The sequence below is a fragment of the Puma concolor genome, chromosome C1 (genome assembly GCF_028749965.1).
Source record: "Puma concolor isolate L17-30 chromosome C1, mPumCon1.1.hap2, whole genome shotgun sequence".
In the NCBI taxonomy this organism is placed as follows: domain Eukaryota; kingdom Metazoa; phylum Chordata; class Mammalia; order Carnivora; family Felidae; genus Puma; species Puma concolor.
In genome coordinates, this window is record NC_141674.1 from 208,975,433 (window position 1) to 208,992,417 (window position 16,985).

A 16,985-nucleotide genomic window follows, 5' to 3' on the forward strand; every position below is an offset into this window, starting at 1 on the left:
CAGAGAAATGATTTGACAACGGGGCAACTAAGCTGGCTAGTCTTCTTTGGAAGCTAGAGAAGATGCGTTCCTTAAAGTGACCTCTTGGGCAGTAGTGTTTACGTTCCCACTATGAAGCTGTCTAAACTGGCGCTTGGAAGCAGTCCGTTCGTTTGAATTCCTCAACTCCTCATCTTGGTTCTTCTTTGGTTCCACCTATGGCCTAACCTTAAACAATTTATTCAGTATCAGTCCCCTGGCTGGCAAACCGGACGGCACCGTCCGCTGCCTTATTCAGCCGTTGGCCCGAAAGACGGAGTAGTCCGCATTTAGGAAATGTCACAGGTTGAGACACATGAAGCCCCAAGAGGCAAGTGTCACAGCTGCTTTCCAGTGTCTCTAACCCGGAGGCTGTCTTAGATTTACCCTTCCGTGTTATAGAGTTGGTGATGACACCCCACGAAGGGTTAATGTTCTGGCACCAAAATATCCCGGCCCAGACTCAACGACCCATGTCTCAGGGGACACCCGGGGCAGGTCTGCTATGGAAACAAACCCCCGGGGCTCTTAGAAGATGCTCTGAGATACACCTTGAGTGTGGCCACAGAGTCAGAACAGACATCCTGGGTCTGCAGTGAACTGAAGCACTTTTTCCCAGTGGGTAGAGCTGCCTCGCCTGTGCTACACTAACAGGTTCCTGTGGGTGAGAGGCACTGAAATCCAGCATGCGGATATGGACAGGTATGAAAATGAAGCATGTCCTCCCCATCAGAGATTCTGGGCTGTGAACTGTCCAAAGTCACCTATTATCACACCATTTTATTTCCTCTTCCACTCTGTTCTCATAAGGTTTAAATAAGGTCTTATCTCTGTGGTATTTCATCCACAGTGCTATCTTGTGAGAACATCTGTTGTAAACATTTGCTAGCAATGGGGAGAAATGTGCTTTTAGCTGGTGAAGAAACAGCGCTGTTTCTACCCTTGTTGATGCTAGAAAAAAAAATCCAATTTACTCATTCATTCCGATTTTTCAGCAAATATTTATCAATAGCCCCTCTGTGCAGTTCTCGTTTGGGTATTAGAGAGAGGGCAGGGATTTTAACCAAGTTTTTTCTCATGGAGTATGCAGTGGAGAGACTGACAACGCACAAATAGAAGTTTAATCATTCAGGTGGCGATACAGGGCTCTGAAGACAAACCAGGCAAGATGAGCGGGGAGGAGGTTGGTGGGGGTCTTCATTGACTCAGGCTGCCATAACAAATTCTGTAGTGTGAGTGGCTTAAACAACAGAAATTCACTTTCCCAGAGTTCTGGAGTCTGGGAAGTCCAAGCTCAGGTTACTGGCTGATTCAGTTCCTGGTGAGGACTCTCTTCTTGGCTTATAGTCAGATACTTCTTCTCATGGTGGAGAGAGAGGGGGCCGCTTATAAAGACACTAACCAGCTTGAGTGTCTGTCCTTATGACTTCATTCGACATTAATTATTTCCTTACTCCAAGTACAGTCCTAACGGAGTGAATCCTAGAGGGACACAGGTCAGTCTATATGCTGCAACAATGGAAGTTGCTGTTTTGTGTTGGATGGTCAGGATAAACTCCCCTGACATTTGATCTGAGAGCCAAAGTGAGGGAAGGAACCTTCTGGATAGCTGGAGAACCCTCTCCAGACCAATAAAAGAGCCAAGTGCCCAAAATAAGAATGTGGAGGGGGCGGGGGTGAGTTTGAGAAACAGTTCAGGGACCTGTGGGTGCAGAGCGCATGAGTCAATGAGAGAGCGCAAGGGGTTAGACTCAAGAGAGACTCAAGGATTGGAGCAGATTGTCCACCACTTTGTAGATCATTGTAATACCCTGAGCGGAGGAATGACATGATCTGACCTAAGCTTTAGAAGGATCCCTGTGGTGATGATGGTGTGCGAACTTTTCTCTTCCTTTCTCTAGTAGTAGGTCTCAAAAAATGACTCACAATAATTCTTCCCCAACCTGTACATGTCTGTGTCTCCTCATATCAAGGAATAGAGCTTATTTCCACTCCTCTTGAATCTGAGTTGTTCTTATGCTTGGCTCTCACCACAAGAATGCAGGGGAAGTGACATAATTAAACCGTGGAATCCAGAACTGAAGAAGCTGGATTGTTTCTGTTTTCATCGTCTTGAAGCTCAGCTGCCATGCTATGAGGAGCCCAAGGCACATGGAGACGCCACACGGAGGAAAACAATGAAGCTTCAGTCAGCAGCCCCAGGGGAGCTCCAGATAGTAGTTGGCAATACTGGTCGACTGTCCTCTCGGACTTTCCAGCCCAGCCAGCTCCCTACATACCTATAGCCCCAGCCAATATCATATCGAGCTGAAGAGCCGCTGCTCACCTCAGCCAGTCAACCCATAGAGTCGTGACATAATAAAAATAGTTGTTTTTTTTTAAGCCACAAGTTTTAGAGTGATTTCTTATGCACCAATAGGTAACTGAAACACTACTTCTCATTCCCCTTTCCTTTCCCTCTCCCTCCTTTCCTCTTTTCCCTCTTTACCCCCTTTCTATTTCCTTCTTTTCCTACTCCGCCTTTCTCCCTCCCTCCCTCCCTCCCTCCCTTCCTTCCACCTTGCTTCAATTTATTTTTCCTTCCTTCTTTTTTCCTCTTATCTCTCCTCTCCTCTCTCATGTACTGTCATTTGTTCATTCTATGCACCTATACCGAGCCCACATAGAAAAACTAAAGGCTAAATTCTCATGTCTAAGAAAATATTTAATAAGGGAGGGAGATAGCTAATGAGAGAGAGAGAGAGAGAGAGAGAGATCTACCTATATATCAGAGACAAGGAGAAAAAGAATTGGGAAAAATATAAAAATTAAAATAATGTATGTTTAACAGTTCTTGGTCTGAGAGCAAGCTGGCTGATCCGGAACCTACTCTTGGATTAGACATGTGTGCGACTCTCCCAGGGCTTGGGGGAGCACTGGAGTGTCTCACCCTTCCTACAGAAGAGAACAGGACTCCAAATAGCAGGCCATAGCTATGTTAAAATCTTGACTTCAGTTACCCAAAGAGTAATTAGTTTTCTATTGATGCATAACAAATTTCCAAAAATTTAATTGTTAAGACAACACCCATTTATTAACTCTCAGCATCAGAAGTCAGAAGGCACATGCCGTGTTTTCTGCTGAGTCTCAAAGGGCTGTAATCAATATGTCAATCAAGCTGAATTCTTGTTTGTAGGCTCTAGAGTAGAATGCATTTCAAGTTCATTAGGATTATTGGCAGAATTCAGTCTCTCGAAGCTGTAGGATTGAGGTCTCCATTTCCCTGCTGGCTTTCAGCCAGGGGCTGTTCTCATCTCTTCCAAGCCACCCACGTTTTTTTGCCACATGCCTCCTCCATCTTCCGTTAGTAAGGGTGCAGGGCATCTTTCTCCAGCTCCCAACCTCTGACTTTCTCTTCTATGATAAGCTGGAGAAACTCTCTGCTTTTAAAGGGCTCATGTGACGAGGTCAGCTCCACCCAGATAATCTCCCTACCTTAAGGTCAATGATGCCATATAACATCACCTAATCGTGGGAATAAAATTCACCGTATTCACTGTGAACTATGCATACTGGGCTTGGAGGAAAGGATTGTGGGGACTATCTAATAAATCTGGTAGACAGTACCAAAACTTGACAATTATTAGTGTTTCAAAAGGCTTAGCTCTTTGTGGAGGAGGAGGGCCAGACAATGAAGCAAAAGTCTACACGGACTATGTTTGAATTCTATTTGAGTACGTGAGCTGATATGCATAGAGACTTGTTTTTTGACTAAGGAAAGAAAGAGGAGAGCTTTTGTCTTGTTTTTACCAGTGGGTGTCCATGAGTGGAGAAAGAGGATAAGAGAACAACTCAGCCTGTACATTTCCCATCACCACCATGAACTGACTCTGAACGGCTGTAGACAAAGAGCATCAGTGAGAAGCAGAAAGTGACTGAGTTCAGAGAATCAGGAAGAGCCTGCTTCTACGAGTATTTTTTCAGAATTTCAGTAACAGAGTGTGGAAAACCTCAGCTGCCCTTCCAACATACCCCAGCCCTCCACACCTATGTTAGCTTTAGCGTCCAGTATAAAAGTGCCCAGAAGAGCCCTGATGTGGTCAGTGCTCCAGCCCTCACGACGGCAGAGGAATGGTGGTGTCTAGGGCAATCCTGGTCCATAGTTCTGTACTGGGGAGGTACGTTTGAATGGCTTTTTTCAAAATGAAAGTTTCATTTTTGTGGGGCACCTCGGTGGCTCAGTTGGGGAAGCGTCCGACTTCAGCTCAGGTCATGAGCTCTCTGTGCTGACAGCTCGGAGCCTGTATCCTGCTTCAGATGCTGTGTCTCCCTCTCTTTCTGCCCCTCCCCCATGCATGTTCCGTCTGTCTCTATCAGAAATGAATGTGTTAAAAAAGTTTTAATAAAATCAAGTGAAAATTTCATTTTTAAAGAAGTATCAGTGGCATTTTATAATCCTAGCTCAGAATGGGAATCATGAAATTAATTTCTATTTTACCGTCTCCTATTCCTAGAAATAGTCTTATAATTTCCCTTTCTAGAAATGGCAATAGAACGTTCACAAGCTTATTTTGCTTCCTTGCTGATAACAGGCATACCACAAAACATTTTTCTTTGTCTGGTTCGTCCAATTGTTTAAAGGCTTCCTGATCATATTACTTAGAGTTGTAGACTGCTGCCTCCCGGGTACCAGGGACCTTTATGAAGACTTCAATTAGTTTCCTCATTTTAAAGAATGTCCAGGCCTCAACAGAGAATAATTACCCCTGTTGTGTTTCCAGTAGTATATAGATCACATAAAAGTAGACAAGAACGACTTTTACATTAGTGAGATCTAAGGGCCCAAGGTTTAATTATGTCAAACTTGCTTCGAGGTGGTTCCCCTTAAAGAATGGCTTCGCTGAGCATCACCTATCCCCTCCCTTGATTGTGAGGAGAGGCTCCGCAATGCACTCTCATTGATAAATGAATGGTGTCATTTGCCTAGGAGATTGAGGATGGGGCAGTAATCTTGCCCATGCCCAGGCAAAATGCATGTAAGGAGCATTGACTTTCTCTCTGTTTCTCCAGCTCACTCTGAATATTTCAGAGTCTTTGCACATGCTCCTTCCTTTGCCCCTTCTTCTCCCAGATCTCAAAGGACTTGGGAGATTTCTATTACTCCAGTGGGTTCTTGGATACCACCTGTCTTTGACCTTCATAGCTAAAGAGGTTCACTACTGCTGTTGATCATCTAGCCTAATTTCATTTTCATCATATCATTTATAACTACCTGAAATCACTGTTACATGTCTCCTTGTATAACCTGTTGTTGACTGAGACCTTTCATATGATTTTTAAATAGCTCACTTAGGTTCAAATCTGAGAACAAGTGAGTTGTTACATACCCCTGAATTCTAAAAATTGCCATAAATGATCAGGCCCAGGTCCCTCCCTTGGGTCTAACAAAATAACTGCAGATACAGCTCCATTACCCTCAACAGACTGGGGAGGGAGTTCTGGAAATGGACAAGGATGGGGAGAGACGTAGGGAGTCAGGGACTACTGTCCTCATGGAATGGTGGGAGGTTACTTCCTCTGTTCCTACCACCATCCTGCCCAACCAAGTGACCCCAGAGTCTCCAAGAGACTTGTTCCTGGAGCTGGCGGATTTCGTTGAGGGAAGGCTGGTATCTGCTCTTCAGATAGATGATAGATGATTGACTAGCTGCAGAATGGCAGTGTGGTGAGGGAGTAACTGGGAGAAATTAATGTGTTCTGAGGGGGTTCTGTGGTCTTTGATAAACCGAGAGAACATTAACTCCTTCTCACCAGAAATTATTTGAAGCTGGGAGGTTTAATAAAGCAGATGGGGACAAAGGAGTAAGTATGAACTGTGGTCTGGGGTACTTGACAACACAGGTATTTCCTGTGGCCCCTAGAGGACCTGGAAGAGGATGTCAGGATTTCCTGATGCTCCAGATCAAGGAGCGCAGAGGTCAGAGGAGAGCACAGAGTTGCAGTCCTGACCAGGTAACAGGGAGGTGATGCCCACCTGGCGAACGTTGGAAGGGGCTCAACGTCCCAACATGCAAGCCATGGTCTATGCCAGGACCTCATCATTTATAGACTATTCTGTCTTACAGATGCTTTTTTAATGAAGATTTATCACACTAGCTCAGCTCAGACGTAAGATATAGTAGTGACTGGAGGCGTCAGACTACACCATCAGCTGGAAGCTTTGTTTGCTTAAAGTAGGACATCTGGTCACTTCCCGGCATGCCTTAATGACCATTTCATTGTTTGGGAGGAACTGTAGACATGGGAAGACATGTGTCCAAGATCTTACCGAGGCATATATTTCTGAAATGTGAAAAAAACCCACCAGATTCTAAACAAGAGTATGACTCAAGAGGGAAGGGCATTTGTGAGAGTGCATAAGGCAGGAAAGGAAGTCTCTAAAACAGCCCAAGTAGTCCCCCAGGGAGCTTTCCAGTGAGTGTGCATTTGAAAAAGGTCATGTACACAAAAATTGAATGAGCAAGAGATAACCATGAATGAAAAGCAAAGGAGTGTGTTGCGAAAGCTAATGACTGGGCTCAATTAACACTTGTGAAAAGTGAAGGAAACAAAAGGCATAAAGTCTATCCTCAGAAGAGGCTGTGAGAGAAATGACTCAGAACAATGTTTTGCAAAATGGTGCAACATTAGTAGTAAAAGGTCAGAATTTCCTTGCTTCTGTCTTCTGTCTTTTTGACCAGGGACAATGGACATCAGTCTGGGTGAGTTTGGAAGAGGCATTACTGAAAGAGACACGAATTTTTCATAAATGGAAGATCTGTTGTGTTCCTGGATCAAAGAGGTTAGGTATTTCATTCTTGCCAAAGTTATGTATAGAGTTAATAAAAATTCCAATTAAAATCCCCATAGGTGTACCTTCCCAAAGCACACGTTCAAGAATGATTGTCATAGTACAATTCATTGTAGCTAAAAACTGGAAACAATCCAGCAAGATATATAAATAAACGGTTGTGCAATCACACAATGGAATACTATGCACAGTGAGAAAGAGCATCTACACTTTACAACACAAATGAATTTTGCGAACATAAGGTTGTATAAAAGAAGCCAGACACAAAATAATACATATTGTATGAAATATGTATATTTATAGGGGCGCCTGGGTGGCGCAGTCGGTTAAGCGTCCGACTTCAGCCAGGTCACGATCTCGCGGTCCGTGAGTTCGAGCCCCGCGTCAGGCTCTGGGCTGATGGCTCAGAGCCTGGAGCCTGTTTCCGATTCTGTGTCTCCCTCTCTCTCTGCCCCTCCCCCGTTCATGCTCTGTCTCTCTCTGTCCCAAAAATAAATAAACGTTGAAAAAAAAATAAAAAAAAAAAAAAGAAATATGTATATTTATATAAAGTTCAAAAACAGCAGAACCCATCTATGTTGTTAGAAGTCAGGATCGTAGCTACCATGGAGGAATAAAGACTCAAAGGGGCATGAGGGGCTCTTGATTTGGAAACTGATCAAGGAGGTGTTAGCTTTGTGAAAATTAAGGGGTACACTTGTGCTTTGTGTACTTTTCTATAGGCATGCCATGTACTCATAAGATGTTGACATCATCTACCAGTAAAGAAATAGTTCCGTGGGATTTTGCTCTGGAACTTGACCAAGCTCTCCTGAAGTTTATTTGGAAAATTATAATGGTAAGTTCATGTATTAGTCAGTGTTCTCCAGAGAAACAAAAACAGCATGGACATGTGATTTATTATAAGGAACAGACACATGTGATTGTGGAGGCTGACAAGTCCCAAGATTTGCAGACAGCAAGTTGGAGACTCAGGAGAGCCAATGGTAAAATGGCAGTATGAAACTTTGCAGGTTTGAGACCCAGAAGGAACCAATGTTTCAGTCCCAAAGCATGAACAAAATGTCCAGCTCAGAGGCAGTCAGGTAAGAGCAGTTCCCTTACTCAGCCTTTTTGTTCTATTTAGGTCTTCACCCGATTGGGTGAGGCCCACCCACGTGAGGAGTGCAATCTTCTTTGCTCAAACCACTAATTCCAATATTAACCCCATCCAAAAACAGCCTCACAGGAACATCCAGAGTAATGTTGGACCAAATATCTGGGTACTCTGTAGCCCAGTCAAGTTGACACATAAAAATTAACCATCACAGTCCAAACCTTGTCAACTTGGCACCCATGTGCGTCTCCTTACACCATACTTAATCTCCAAATAAAAAGAATAACAAGGTCATAATTCCACCTGACATGTGTAACTATTCTGTATACAACTAAAAACATACTAACTAATTGGGGAGGAATAGTCCTTGAGTGATGTTTGTTCTTCTTGATAGCCTATAATTTAAATGCTACAGTGAAAAATTAATAATATGTAAACATTATGATAAAGAGTAAATATAAATATTATGTTACATGATAAGGGAAGAAGACAGGAAAGGAAATAGAAGTATCTGTTATATATATATGCATAAATATGCATGTATATACACATAGACATATAGAGATCCCTGCTACGTGTGCAAATATACATAACACATATATACAGGTATATGTGTGTATATGTATATATATTAATATACAAAATAAGGAGAAAATACTCAAGACAATTCCTGTCCTCTGTAACTGGTCATGTGATCATAGCTGGCATGTATAACTACCTTCTTCCAGTCCCCATTTTCCATTTCCTTTGCCTTCAGCGAACACCTCGGCGCGTCATGCTTCTTTACCTGGTGGGATGACCCAAACCTTCATTCCTGAAGGGTCTGGGCCATTAATGGTCCTGCCTGGCTTGAGTTGCTGTAGTTTTCCATTGGCCTCAATCGTAGAACATGGTAAGACTGAGAGAGACGTTAAGGGACCTCCTGTATTCCGGACATATTCTCCCTTCCTCCATCGTGGAGTTGCAGCCCAATTTCCCATCGGCAGACAGAATCAATCTTGCCAGACAACAGTAACTCCCTTCTTTGCCTGATGATTCAGCAGCACAAGGAGGCCAGAGCGGCGGGGTGGCAGTCTTCACTTCCAGTTCAATGGCATCATTGTTGTATTTCCTGGTGGAAGCATTCCTCTCTTTGGAACTAAGGCCTCTAGGCCAGCAAAGCATATGCTCTCGCTCTGGAACAGGAAGCAAAGATTTTGCTAGTGGGTCACTAGGGATAACAGTGAGTGGTGCCATTCCGATTTCCACCCCTGGTTACCAGACTCTGGAATCCTGGCAATGGGAGAAACTTCGTATGGTGGATGCTGTTTTGGAGCACATGCAACCTTCTAAAGAACTTTGCCCTAGCTCGTGCTGTACCTGCATACTCAGAAGGCTGTGCTACTGTTTCGCCAAGTCAGCTGCTTCAGGATGGTGGGAGAAACATCGTAAGACCACTGACTTCCCTGAGCACGGGTCCACTGCCACACTTCATTTGTAAAGCGAGATCTTTGATCAGAAGCAACACAGTGCTATTCTCTTCTGCTGCCAGTTGGGCAGTCAGTGGTGGCCATTGCCAGATTGACCTTAGTGAGTGAAAGTCCGTGGTCCTAAGCCCGTGCATAACTTCTGTCTCTGCCTCCGTCCCCACTTTGTTCATAAGCTCATTAGGTGATCACAGAAGTAGCTGGGGAAAGAAGCTGATTCATATCCACAGAATGGGTCACTTGATGATTATAATCTTCCTCTGCTGAGGTCACCCATTGGTGAGCATTTACACAGGACACAGACGCCTTCTTGTTTCTTGTCACAAACTTCTTCCCCGGGTTTCCTGGTCACCAGTTTTCCAATCATTCCTTCCAAGTCCCTGACCATCCAGCCAAACCAGTGCCTGCAGCCCATGAATTGGAATATAATCACACATCTGGACATTTCTTCTTCTAAGCAAAGTGAACAACCAGCTGTCTTGCTCAGAGTCCTACCCACTGGGAGGACTTCTCTTCACCACTGTCCTTCAGGATGTTCCAGAAAGGGACTGTACTTGCTGCGGCTGTCTACTTTTAGGTGGTCTCTGCCTATTGTACAGAATCATCTGAATCTTCTCTCGTGTCAACTTATCATCAGGAACTTTCCATGAAGGGAAGGATGGGAGAAAAAAAGGCAGTGAGCAGAAGAGAGGACTGTGGGAATTTAGGCCACTTCTTCCTGTAACTTACTTGTGCCTGCAGGGTCTACCCAGACCAGTCGTGAAGATAGCACTTCCATTTGGTGAAGGAGGGTTGCTGTGCACACTCAGCTTCATGGCTTAGCGGGTCCCACAACACCCAGTTCACGATGGGTAGGTCGGGTCACCAGGTAACTTGGTGGCCCATGGTTAAGTGGTCAGTCTCCGCTAAGGACCCGCAGTAGGGCACACGCTATTTCTCAAATGGGGGGTAGTTTCTCTGCAGAGGAGGGCAGGGCTTTGTTCCGAAATCGAAAGCGCCTCACCTGTGACTCACATATGGGGGCCCGCCAAAGACTGCAACAGCATCCCCATCTGCCACCGATGCTTTGAGAGCCATTGGACCTGCTGGGCCATATGGCCCAAGTAGCGGCCCAGGCTGCACAACAGCCTGGACCTGTTGAAGAGGCTTCTTTGGTTCTGGGCTTCACCCGAAACCAGCAGCTTTTCGGGTCACTCAGTAAATGGGCCCGAGTAACACACCCATGTGAGGAATATGGGGCATCTAACAAGGTCCGCTGAGCGTCGTGCCTCTTGTTTGGTTGTAGGAGGGGCTAGAAGCAAAATCTGATTCTTCTTGGGGGGCCTGGGAGGCTCAGCCAGTTAAGCATCCAACTCTTGATTTTGGTTCAGGGCACGAGCTCACGGTTTGTGGGTTCGAGCCCCACGTCAGGCTCTTGGCTGACAGTGCGGAGCCTGCTTGGGATTCTCTGTTTCCCCCTCTTTGCCCCTCCCCGGCTCATGCTCGCGTAATTTCTCTCTCTCTCTCTCTCAAAATAAATAAATAAACTTTTTTTTTTTTTTTAAAGAAGGGATATCTTGACGTATTCCTCACTACTGGACCCCTGAAAATTTCACTGGAGTAGAAGTCTCCCAAATTTTAGTTGGGTTTGTTTCCCACCCTTTGACATCCCAAATGTCTTACCATTCAGAGGAGTTGCTACGCTTTCTTTGCTGGGTCCAATCACCATAATGTCGTCCATAGAGAGTCACCCAGATTCTTGCTTCCTAGAAGTCATTGATTGGGAGTATCAAATGGTGATGTTTTGAGTATTTCTAGTGCCGGATCATATCATGAACCCTTAATGCTGTCTTCACTACTGGAAAGACAGTCACACGACCACATGAAACTAATTCCTGTAGTAGCCAGTGAACTTAGGAGAGAACGCCCAACCTCAAATGAGAATCGCAGCCAGACTGACACCTTAAAACCTTTCAGCCTTGTGAAATTCTGACCTGCAAAAACCATCAGATGATAAATTGGTGTTGTTTTCAACCACTATGCTCGTGGCAACTTATTCTATTGCAAAGCAAGAGAAAATTAATACAGTAAGAATTGCTTAGAATGTTTTGAAAAAGAAGAGTTAAGAAAAGACTCGTTATGTTAGATAACAAAACTCACTTTGAAGGTTTGATCATCAAGACAGTGTTATCTGTTGCACCAAAAAGGATTGTAAAAAAAAAAAAAAAAAAAAAAAAAAGACCAGAAAAAAGCAAGTAGTTTCCATAATCAACTGAGTATGTGTCTATGTAGATAGTGTACCTAATATAAAAGGATGGCTTTCAACAACATTGTTGGGAATACTAAGAAAATATCTAGAGGTAAAATTAAATTTAAAATCTCATCTTGTAGCTATGACAAAAATAAGAGAGTTAAATCCAAGAAATAAAATTATGAAAAAAGTAGAGATGAAGAGAGATTTATAAGTATAAAATATGGTGACATATCCCATGAGCCTTAATAAAATTCACATTTCTCCTTCTGGGAAAATATTCTCAGAAAACTCAGAAATTAGATAAAGATTTTTGGAGAAAACTTTTCCTTTCAGCATCATTTATAATCCCCAGAATATACAACAATAGGGAAATGTTTACAAATTATGCTGTAGTAATTTAATATTATGTACACAGTCTTCAAGAACAAAAGTCTAAGTACATCAGACAAAACATTTTTGCTAACAGCATTTCCTGTAAAAAACCCCAAAAAACCCTTTAACTTATATTATGATGTTAAGTGGGAAAACAAGAAAAAACTATGAAATGACTTAAATATAACATGTTTACGAGGAAGATTTAGAAAGCATATTTAAAGGGGCGCCTGGGTGGCTCAGTCAGTTGAGCGTCCGACTTTGGCTCGGGTCATAATCTCACAGTCCGTGAGTTCGAGCCCCGCATCGGGCTCTGTGCTGACAGCTCAGAGCCTGGAGCCTGCTTCGGATTCTGTGTCTCCCTCTCTCTCTGACCCTCCCCATTCATGCTCTGTCTCTCTCTGTCTCAAAAATAAATAAAACATTAAAAAAAAAAAGAAAACATATTTAAAAAGAGAGAAAATATAAATGCTATATAATCTCACCATCCAGGACAACAACTGTTACCATTTTGTTGAATAGTTTTTAGATTTTTCTCAGTGTGTATATATATATTTATGTTTTATATACATACAGCTTTTAAATGAAAACTTATACTCTATTTTGTAATTTACATTTTCATTCAATAACATGGTAAACATATCTTCATGAAAATAAATCACATTCTAAAACTGACTGGCAATGTAGTATTTCATTTTATCTGAGTGATTTACTTAATCTTTTCCATATTATCTTTTCTTCCCACCTTTTCTTTGTAGTACTATTTAATGCTGTGAAGATCAATCTTGTAGGGTGCCTGGGTGGCTCAGTCGGTTAAGCCTCCTACTCTTGATTTCAGCTCAGGTCATGGTCTCATGGTTTGTGAGTTCGAGCCCCATGTCAGGCTCTGTGTTGTCAGTGCAGAATCCCCAGTGCCTGCTTGGGATTCTCTGTCTCTCCCTCTCTCTCTGCCCCTCCCTCTCTCGTACCCTCTCTCTCTCAAAAATGAATAGACTGTTTTTTTTTTAAAGGTCAACCTGGTAACCAACTCATATCCTTAAAAAGTTACTTTAAGGTATGTGTGTGTGTGTGGGGGGGGAGTTTAGCTTGAAAATACAATAAATATGACTCATAATTAATATGAAATTAGAAACATGAATGGGAAATGAGCTCTAAGATGATGGAGAATTTAATAAGAAAGTTACTTTCATTTTTAATTTCCAAATATACGAAAAATGTACAGATCATCTCTTTAAGGTAACACCTCCCACAAGGGTCTTACTTCTCTTACTTCTTCCAGTCAAGATTTAAGAAAAGAACCCTCCTTCCTGGAAGGGCAAATGCCTGTCTCTTGGGGGATCTGCTTCTCGACTGAAGGTTGGCTGGACCTATCGGTGGGTAGACTTCAGTGTCCACCTTGACCCTCTTCTATACGTAGCATTCCCAAATTCAAGCTTTCCTGTGGTTCTTAAAATCAGACTATCTTCCTTCTCAGATGGTCGCTTATCTCTACCTATTCTTGGCCGCAGATTCCTCCACTTGGATCATCCATGATGCCTACATCCGCTCCCCATTTTTTAGAAGTGTCCTGACATCTTAAAACAACCGGTGGTCCCGGGGCGCCTGGGTGGCGCAGTCGGTTAAGCGTCCGACTTCAGCCAGGTCACGATCTTGCCCTCTGCGAGTTCGAGCCCCGCGTCAGGCTCTGGGCTGATGGCTCAGAGCCTGGAGCCTGTTTCTGATTCTGTGTCTCCCTCTCTCTCTGCCCCTCCCCCGTTCATGCTCTGTCTCTCTCTGTCGCAAAAATAAATAAACGTTGAAAAAAAAAAATTAAAAAAAAAAAACAAAAAAAACTACCGGTGGTCCCTCTGTTTTCTTTGTTGTAAATTCATACCTTTAAAAATTATTATTTCGGGGCGCCTGGGTGGCGCAGTCGGTTAAGCGTCCAACTTCAGCCAGGTCACGATCTCGCGGTCCGGGAGTTCGAGCCCCGCGTCGGGCTCTGGGCTGATGGCTCAGAGCCTGGAGCCTGTTTCCGATTCTGTGTCTCCCTCTCTCTCTGCCCCTCCCCCATTCATGCTCTGTCTCTCTCTGTCCCAAAAATAAATAAGAAACGTTGAAAAAAAAATTAAAAAAAAAATTAAAAAAAAAAATTATTATTTCATTACTCCCTTTGCAATAAATTAGCGGAGGCTCAGGCAGAAGAGGAGATAGATGTACGTCCAATACACCACTTTGAACTGCCAAGTTAACTGTTTTAAATGTACTTGATAATAGGGGCACCTGGGTGGCTCAGTGGTTGAGCGCCCGACTCTTGGTTTTGGCTCAGGTCATGATCTCATGGTTGGTGGGTTGGAGCCCCGCAACTTGGGTTTGAATCCCACTTGGGATTCTCTCTGTCTCCCCCTCTCTCTGACCCTCCCCTGCTTGCTCTCTCTCTCTCTCTCTCTCTCTTAAAATAAATAAATAAACTTCACTCGGTCTTCTCCCATGCGTGATATGGTTATTTCATCTTCTAACCTGGCTCATAAAAGAGGTTTCTCAAAAAAAAAATAGGCTTTTTCTTTTCAAAGCCTATTTTATGCAAACCAAAACATAATAGAATTTTTTTAATCATCAAGCATATTTGTTCAAAAGGGGCTACTTTTTAGATCACCTCTGTGGTGCTATTTTCTTTTTATTGTTTCAAAATGTCACGGGTCTTTGCAAAATATTATAATAGGCAAGACCATGCGAGGCTGCTTTTTTTTTTTTTTTTTTTTTAAATTTCAGCAAGAAAACCAATTAGCCGGTTAAAAAGAGAATAAAAGTACTTGTGAAATCTTTAATCAATGTGCTAATTGAAAAAGTAGTTCCCTTTCCTTGTTGTCAGATCATTAGGATCGTGTTATAATTCATCAGCCTCTGAAGAAGGAGGAACTGTGAAATGGCCCAAGCACCTGGTTCCTGGTATCTTTACCACACATAACTTTCCTCTAATGCCTTGTCTTTATGCATTCTCGCTGACCTAAAGGCAAATTTAAAGTGATCGATACAACCAAGCTTTCATTCTGTCTCACTTGCTGCTGTGATTCTGTGCAGTTCACTTTTTGGTGATTAATAACTAGCTAAGGCAACTTGCCCGTGGGCATGCACAGCATTTCCTGTCTAGTCATCAAGCCATTAATCTGCATGTATCAGCAATGGGCATTAATCATTAATAGTAAAATACAGTGTTGTTATTAGGCAAGGGATTAGGAGTGCAGAATGTGTCCGTTGCTGAAAAACAAAGAATTCAGTATCCATTTCCAGGCCCCCAAATTATGCACCTGAAAATCGTTACTGTACATAGCCTGCTACTCTGGGATTAACACAACTGAGAACCATTACTTGTTTTATGTATCAATTCTGCCTTTCATTTCTGGGCATGGGGAACACTGAAATAGGTTTTGCTTTGTGATGATCATATACCTGACTACTAGTGGTTATTTCCAAAACCTAGCCCCAAGCCCCAACCCCCTGGGAAGTCATAATTCTTGATTATTCTTTTTGCAGCTTTCAGTGGATTTTTTTTTTAAGTTATGAAAGTCAGTGTAAGTTTTTTCTAATTACATTTTAATTGAGGGGCGCCTGGGTGGCTCGGTCTGTTAAGCGTCTGACTTTAGCTCAGGCCATGATCTCATGGTTCATGGGTTTGAGCCCCGCGTTAGGCTCTGTGCTGAAGGCTCAGAGCCTGGAGCCTGCTTTGGATTCTGTGTCTCCCTCTCTCTCTGCCCCTCCCCCACTCATGCTCTGTCTCTCTCTCTCTCTCTCTCTGTCTCTCAGAAGTGAATAAACATTTTTAAATGTTTAATTACATTTTAATTTGTGTTCAGTCAATGGGGAAGAAGAACCAAATATTAAGAAACTTATAGAGGTTGGCATTCAGACATTTCTTTATTCCAGGAAAGTTGCAAATATCTTCTAGACTAACATTTCCTAAGCTTGCCTGGTTGCAGGGATCATCTAAAGAGTGCATTGGTAAGCCAACCCAGAGCTCAGTTGCTTAAAACAGCCATCTCTTAACTGCCTCCAAATCTGTAGGCTGACTGTGTGAATCCGCCAGTTAGCTAGGCTGGGCCGACCTTGGCCAGGTTTCACTGTGGGTCTGCAGTCAGCTCTCAGGTAGACTTTCGTGGTCTCAGATGTCCGATGGCTGGCTGGCTGCCAACTGAGTGACGGGGTGACAGAGGTCGCGTGTCTCTAATAATCCAGCAGGTTAGACAGGGCTTGCTTATGTTGTAGCAGCAAGCAAAGGAACAGCTAGAAGCAAGCAAGGCCATTTGAGGCTTAGGCTCCCAACTGGCCCAGTATTACTTCCAGCCCACAGTATTGGTCAGAGCAAGTGCAAAGACCAGCCCAGAATCAATGTGGGGAAACGGACTTCACGTCTTTATGGGAGGACCTTCAATGACGCGTTCCCAAGGACGTGGGTCCAGGGAAGGGTGGAGGAATTTGAGTAGCTTCAAAAAAAAAAAAAAGAATCCACCCCAGAGATAGTTTAAAAATACAGATTCCTGGGCCCTGCCCCAGATATCAATGCCCATCTTAAGACCACACAATTGTTTCAATTCCACCCCCATCCGGTGCTCCAAGAAAATCTCAGAAACTTTCTAGTCTACTCTCTTTCACTCACAACTTCCTCCCTCTCTGAGATTGATGCAGTAAGTGAAGACTTCCCCCAACCCTATTTTTTCCACCAAATAATATAAACTAGGTGGGACTAGCTAGTTCTTCTTTCAAAATATGGGTCCACAACATCTTCCAGGATTGACTGCAGCTCCATGGTTTTGCACGCAGGTTTTACTGGCCATTTGGTCAAGCTTAGCTTTCAAAATATGGTACAATTAACCTCATGGAAAAGTATCACTGAATTCATTCTGTCGACAAATATTTATTGAGTATCTAGTATGTGCTAGGATCCATAAATATAAAGATATGAAACACAGCCTTTTTGCTTAAAGATTGAGTTTA